The 7,685-nt window shown below is 38.7% G+C and overlaps 1 pseudogene; it reads right to left on the reverse strand.

The window, feature by feature from the left end:
- Window positions 1–1,570: 1,570 nt before the first annotated feature.
- On the reverse strand, window positions 1,571–2,241 carry LOC142434899 (elongation factor 1-beta pseudogene; annotated as a pseudogene).
- Between the last annotated feature and the right edge of the window lie 5,444 nt (window positions 2,242–7,685).

Here is a 7,685-nt window from a genome sequence, read left to right on the forward strand (position 1 = left end):
GAAAACCCCTTCCCATTGATTGGCTGCTCATAACATATTGTATCAGGCATATTTTAAAAAGGTCTCATCATGGGAGATTACTATATCTTAACTGCCAAACTACTGAGCATTCTGGCCCAGCCATGTTGACACAAAACCTTAAACATCACACAGATGATTTAAAATATAATTTTAACATATAATCAATAAAAACATTTTAATGAGATATTTTACATTTTGTAATGCCAAGGCTTCAAAATCTGGCATGTAGTTCATACTGGCAACACAGCTCAATTCAGACAAATACCTTTTCAAGTGTGAAATAGTCATGTATCTGTAATGGATACCATGGTGGATTTCTTGAGTCTAGTCTAGACTAACAACTAGCCATTATTTGATCCTCTTTGCCACATGCTCCCTAGTCTACCCATGCATCCATGCACTTTTCAATTTAACGCACATTGTTTCAAGCATTGGTAGGAAATTAATGAAAATGTTAAAAGAAAAAGAGGAATTCTACATAAAAGTCTAATAGGTACAAGACGTGAAAAGATAAACACACAGTGAAGTAAATGCTGTGAAAGAATTTGCTTGTTCATTCAACTCCCATTATATAACAAGCACTTCTTTAGATACAGCATGAAGAAAATATACAAAAATCCTATTATAGGACTTACATTCTAAAAGGAGAAATAGATAATTCATGTCATTACATTCGATAAGTGTTACAAAGAATAATAAAAACAAAGCACTGTAGACAACAGCTAGAAGAAAAAAAACAGAAAAACTGGTGGCCTCTAATCTTAGAAAGCAGCTTAAAAAATAAGTAAATTAAAACCTCCACATCCCAGAGACTGCATAAGCAAGCAGGAAAATGAGAGGCAGGAACAAGTATTTCATGGATTCTGCACATACTCAGTCCAAATCACCTTCATTCCCATGTGCTACACACTCCCTCCTTAGAGATTTCATATACATAATTCTTTAATATAGTGGAGAATAAGGTCTCTCCTTCTGCTACTTCTTGCTTTCATGGGGCCGAGTAAATCATCAACCTGCTTATATGAGTAGAAATCTCTCAGTCTATTGTATATTAAGGGATGGATGCTGAACTTAAAGCACTAGTCGGCAGTCTAAGTCCTCCAGAATTGATTTGGTCTGTTCTTTCAGAAAATTCCATCCACAGTCACACCCAAAATTGTCCTAGTGGAAATTCTTAATTATAATGAAACAAAAGGAAAGAGAAGTGAGGAATGGATTGGCACCCAGTAGCACTATACCTGTCTAAGAACAATACTGAACAATACTAAAATTACAAATTATTTTACATTTTTCTCTCATTTACTTTATCCTTTAAAAATCTTAATTTAAACTGCATTATAAAAACAGGAAGGAGCAGTTTGGTCTAATAGGCAGAAATGTAATGATAAAGCAAGAAAGAAAACGCCCTCTTTTAAATAGTTTATTGTTTTAACACTGCATTAGATTACCAGCATTTACAGTAATATGGATTTTGACAGTTCAACAGAAGCATTCTTTTTGTTTTTTGGCCTTTAGTCATTTATTTAAGTGCAACCACCCAGGAGGAATTTTAGATCTTGTTGAAAGCAGCCACATCCACATCCATGCCTTCACAAGCAGTTATCTGTTCTTCCAGCATATCTGTACCAACTTTGTCATCTTCAACTACACACTGTATTTGAAGTTTTTAATTCCATACCCCACCGGAACGAGCTTGGATGAGCCCCAGACCAAGCCGTCTGCTTGAATGCTTCTGACGCACTCTTCCAGTTTCGCCGTATCGGTCTCATCGTCCCACGGCTTCACATCGAGTAAGATGGAGGACTTGGCAACAAGGGCAGGCTTCTCGGCTCTCTGTGACTCACACTGTGCAGGGCGGTCTTCTCTTAGCCTCTGCTTCTTCACTTTCCTCCTCCTCCTCATCAGATCCAAAGAGATCGATGTCGTCATCATCTTTACTGTCTGCAGCACCACTCCCGGTGGTGTCTTCCACATTAGCAGGGCCATACTTGCCCAAAGCTTTCTTTGCTCCTGGCAAACTGGCCTTTTCCTTTTCTTACGACTTGATGTGATTATACCAACGTAGGGCATGATACAAGTCAGCGGGTGGAGGGCCGGAGATTCTTCAAACACTGCCGCATCTGCTTGTGATGGCACATACCCCTCCATGTAGCTCTTGTCGGTCAGGTAGGCATTGAGCACCTGAAGGCCGGCAGGGCTCTTCAAGTCTCCGAAACCCATGGCGCCGGTTGGACCAGGTGGGCGGCAGCGGAGGGAAAGGCAGAACGCTAGGAGATGGGACAAAAAGGGAACAGAAGCATTCTTAATCCAAATGCCTACCCCATAAAAGACAAAAGGTAACCAGACTGGCAATCTATATAATTTCATATTTAAAGATGTAACAGGTAGCATATGTGGGTATTGTTTAGTTAGCTTAATGAATAGCCACCAGGTCCCCTCCCAACAAACAGGTTTCTGAACTTTGTGCAGAGTTGAATTCAAGTGCTAACAGTGGTTTTCTTATGCTAACTCTCCTCTAGCCAGTAGAGCTCCTTGAGATGCAAATGGTTTGTTCTTAGAATCTATTAAATTCTACCTGTTATTTATATGTCTTATAAGTAACCCGTTAAGCATAAAAAGATGAATATACTGTTGAGTAGATAACTTAGAGATCTTGATCCTACAGTTGTTAAAAATCAGTTTGGTTCATAAGCATGAACATGTTACAAAATCATATTTGAGCTTTTAAGTAAATTCTTATATACTCTGTAAGGTTTCTCAAGTGGATAATACCTAGGTTCTTGGCTCCCCACGATGAAAGAATTCACGCTGAAGCCCATTTTGTAATCCAAGTGAGTTTTTATGAAGGACAGGACAAGTTTCAGGTTTTACAGTCTCAAAGGGGTTCACTACTGGGCAAGATAAACCTCATGGAAAAGACCAGCATCCCTTGAAGTTTTAAGAACTGCATGTGGGTAGGATTATAAAGAGACTTTCCCCCACCTTTGTCTCCCCAAAAGACATGCAAAACATTAGAGGCTTTTTTCCAACATATAGGGGGAGGTCAGATGCTTAGAAACATCCTCCCTGAAGGCATTCAATTGCCAGACAAGTAGGCCCTGCTTCCTGCTGTTAAGGACAATAGACTACTTCTCCCAAGAGGCTTGTGACCATTAGCTTGGTTCCTGTAGGTGGGGTTTATACCCTACTGATAATGGTTTCTATGGGGAAGAGATCAAACTGGCTCAGTTACATCCATAGTTAGGCTGCTCCAGGTGTAACGCCCATCCAAGTCCACAGGCGGGAAAATCCAGCTTTTGTCTTTTGCTGGCTCTCCCGGGCATGCGTAATGGACTTCCCAGTTCCCTAGGCTAAGCTACCTAACAACATCACTAAAAAAAAATCAAGAAAAGTATGAAACACCACATGACATGGAAGGATCTGGAAACCATTATTCCATGTGAAGTTAGTCAATTACAAAATGACACCAAAGCCAAGAAACCCATGGTTGGATACCCTACAGCCCTAACTCACCAATAATAGGAATAGCACAGCCTACTTGAGCCACATGGGAATAAATCTACAAGGCAGCCTAGACCATACGGCATAGACTAACTTCTCATAGCAGTCATGGAATCTCCAACTCCACTCAGAAAAACGAACCCTACTTTTCTGAGATATTGCTCCGCATGACACGCACACACCCATCTTAAAACAAACAGTAACCCCAAAGTGGGGAAAGGGAACAGGAGAGGAAGGACGGGAGAAGAGATGGGGAGCCGATGAAAGGCCAAGGGAGGAACCCAAGAGAGAGATCTTTATTGCTAACCCAGGCCTATATAACTCTGGGAGGAGTGAAAGCCCACCAATTACAGGTAAAGGCATGCGTCACAGGAAGGGGTTGCACTATAGGTTATACAGCAATAAGGGGGACAATCTAGGGATATAAATGCAATAGGAAGAGGAGGGATTGGGGGTATACATAGTGTTATTGCTGGGATTTCAATTCCCAGTTGCTTTAAGTAGCACCATATCCTTGTATTCACAAGTCCACCAACAGTGTATATGAGTTCCAATCTCTCCATATCTTCTCCAACATTTTTTGCTTTCTCTTCTTTTATTGGGCTAGCATCGTGAGTGTGAAATGGTATCTCATTGTGTTTTTAATTTGCATCCCCCTGATGGCTAGTGATTGTGAACATATTTTCCTTCTGTTTCAATATTGAAAGCTTATAAAATAAAAATCCATGACAAATAAATGGATTAAAGTTTACATTGTTTCAGCTTTAAAAAATATTCTAAAATACTTGTTACTGAATTAATTTTACTAATCATTAATATCATGCAAACAATGTTCATGATAAAAGCTTATTGAGGAAAGCTGAGAAAAAAAGAGATTAAACTATACATAGTACACTGACAAGTCACTAGGTGGCAAAATTGATTTGTGCTTTATTATGAACCAAAATGTTGCCAATTGTTTCCACTAATAAATACGACAGCCTGGAAGAAAGGGGTCAAATTAAAAGAAGTATGTAAATCAGTGTTTCCCAAAATGGTTGATACCACACCCTGGAGGTCACCGGCATCATCCACGGTGGGTTGCAGAAGCGTCTAAATAAACTTTATCATTGATTAGGGTCTATAGTACAAAAGGTTTTAATTGTTAGGGGGACACAGAGTAATTTTTTTCTAAAAGGGACCATGTGGTAGGCCAAATGAGTTTAGGAACATATGATTTAGGTCATGAAAAGATAAGTATTAGGCTTAATTCAGGCTAATATATTTCAAGACAGGCAAACCAAAAATATATAGAAAAAAGAACATGTTTTATACAATTGGATAGATTGTAAACAAATTTTCATGTTTGTTAGCCACTTGCACTTCATGTTTGGTGAACTGTCCATGTCATTTTCCTATTTCTTAATTGCATCATTTGTTATTTTCTTGTGGATATGTTGTAGAGTTCTGTGTATTTCGGTAATTAAACTGGTGTCCGATGTCATTGGTTGTCCCACCACCACCAACAATTTGTGGGTTTTTGTTTTAGTCTTCTGTTGAAGTTTTTTGATGTGTATATATGATGTGTTTTCAGCATGTCTTAGTAATCTATCTTGTCTTCTGCTGTGTGTCTGCTTCATTATACTGGGTAATCTATTTATGCCTGGCATCAGGGCCCTTTCGTTGGTTCCAACATTCTCATTGATAATCCAGAGAGCTTTGGGGTTTACATTTAGGTCTTTAATCCATGTTGAGCTCGTTTTTGTGCATGGGGAGAGATGTGGGTCTTGTTTCATTCTGCATATGGAAATCCGGTTTGTCCAACACAGTTTGTTGAAGAAACTATCTTTCTCCCATTGACTATTTCAAGGCCCTTTGTTGAAGATTAGTTGCCTGTAGGCCAATACATTTATAATTGGTTTTTCTGTTCTGATCCATTGGTCTATATATCTCTTGCTGTACCAGTACTAGGCTGTTTTAACTATACTGTGACTTTGTGGTGTGTTTGCCTGGTTTGAGTATCAGTGCTATATTCGCTATAAAGATGAGTTTGTTGTCTTTTTATGTTCGGGAAGGGTTGCTGTAGTATTTGTGTCAGACCATTTCTGAATACTTAGTAGAATTACCCTGTGAAACCATCTAGTTCTGGACTTTTCTCGGTTGATAACTTCTTAATGACCTGCTCTATTTCTTCTTTTGTTGTGGGTCTGTTGAGTTTTTCAATATCTATTTTGCATTCATTTGAGTGGGTGATTATAAATTGTCAAATTTATTTTAATATAGTTTTTCATAGGGTATGTTATTCTTCATTTTATTTCATTTGGATCTCTTGTAAAGTCATCATTTTCATCTTTTTTTCTTTTGTTAAGTTTGCCAGTGGTCTATTTTGTTAATTATGCTTCTTGTCATGATTTTTTTCCATACAGTTTATTTCTGCTTTGAGTCTTATGATTTCATTGTTTCTTTTATTGGAGGGTTCATGTTTTCCTTGTTCCAGTTCTGGAATGTGTTGTGGTAAGGTGTCGATTTTGGGCTTTTCCCGTCTTTTTCATGTTTGTGTTGATTGCTCTAAATTAGCCTCTGATTACAGTTTTTGCTGTGTTCCAAAGATCTGTTGTGTTATCAGTCTTGTTTGCCTCAAGGTATGTTTTATTCATCCTTTATTTGTTTTATTATGAAATCATTTTTTTAGCATTATGTTATTCAGTCTCCATTGGTTTCCTTTATATTTCTTTTCGTGTCATTGTGGATTGCTAATTTTATAGCATTGTGGTCTAAGATTATTGTTTGAATGACCTAATTTTTAAAAATTTGTTTTGGCATGCTTTGTGCTCCAGTATGTTGTCTATTCTTAAGAATGTCCCATGTCTGTTGGAGATAACATATACTGTTTTTGTTGGATGGATCATCCTGCATATATCTATGAGGTCAATTTTGTTGATTGTGTTGTGGAGATTTTTTGTCTTTATTGAGATTTTTCTTTATGTTATGTCTTTCCTTGAGAGTGGCATATTAATGTCTCGTGTCTATATCTTTTTTCAATTCTGTGAGGATTTGAGTGATGTATTTTGAGGGTGTTTCATTGGGTGCATATATGTTGATTATAGTTATGTATTCTTGAGCTATTGTTCTATTGATCATTACTTAGTGTCCATTCTTATCTCTTATTTTATTGCGTACCTTGAAATCTATTTTATTTTTTGAATAATTTTATTGGGGGCTCATACAACTCATCACAATCCATAAATGAATCCATTGTATCAAGCACATTTGTACATTTGTTGCCATCATCGTGAAAACATTTTCTTTCTACTTGAGCCCTTGGTGTCAGCTCCTCATGTATCCCTTCCCTCCCCACCACTCTCTCCCTCATGAACCCTTGATAAGTTATAAATTATTATTTTGTCATGTCTTACACTGTCTGATGTCTCCCTTCACCTACTATTCTGTTGTCCGTCCCCCATTGAAGGGGTTACATGTAGATCCTTGTAATTGGTTCCCCCTTTCTACTCCACGATTCCTCTACCCTAACGGTATCGTCACTCTCACCACTGGTCCGGTGGGCTTCATCTGCCCAGGATTCTCTGTGTTCCCAATCCCTATCTGTACCAGTGCACATCCTCTGGTCTAGCCATATCTGTAAGGTAGAATTGGGATAATGATAGTGGTGGGGGGTGGGAGGAAGCATTTAAGAACTAGAGGAAAGTTGTATGTTTCATTTTTTTGAAGTCTATTTTCTCGGGGATTAATACTGCCACACCTGCCTTATTTTGGTTGCTGTTTCCTTGGTATGCCTTTGTCCGGTCTCTGTTTTTAGTTTGCTCGTGTCTTTTTTTTGTAAGGCGTGTGGTAGTTACATAATCTGTTGTCAATTTGAGACTATAATAGTGAAGGGTTGGAGTTTAGCTTGTCAATCAGGTCACGGCTTCCTGACATCCTTTGGAGGCAATAAGGATATAAATAGCTCGCTGGAGCCAGGACTTACACTAACTATTTGGGAGACATTCCTGTTGAGAAGACTCATGGAGCTACGCTAGTGCCCTGGAGCTGGAGGAGCCACATAGAGGCCCCTGCCAGCACTGAGATGCTTACACCGCCACTGGTTCCACAAGAATTTCCACCCACTGGCCTGTAATTTTCCTGCAGTAGGTGTCATTGCATTTGTTTCATGAGTCTGAAGAGGA

This window comes from Tenrec ecaudatus, chromosome X (genome assembly GCF_050624435.1).
Source record: "Tenrec ecaudatus isolate mTenEca1 chromosome X, mTenEca1.hap1, whole genome shotgun sequence".
Lineage (NCBI taxonomy): Eukaryota > Metazoa > Chordata > Mammalia > Afrosoricida > Tenrecidae > Tenrec > Tenrec ecaudatus.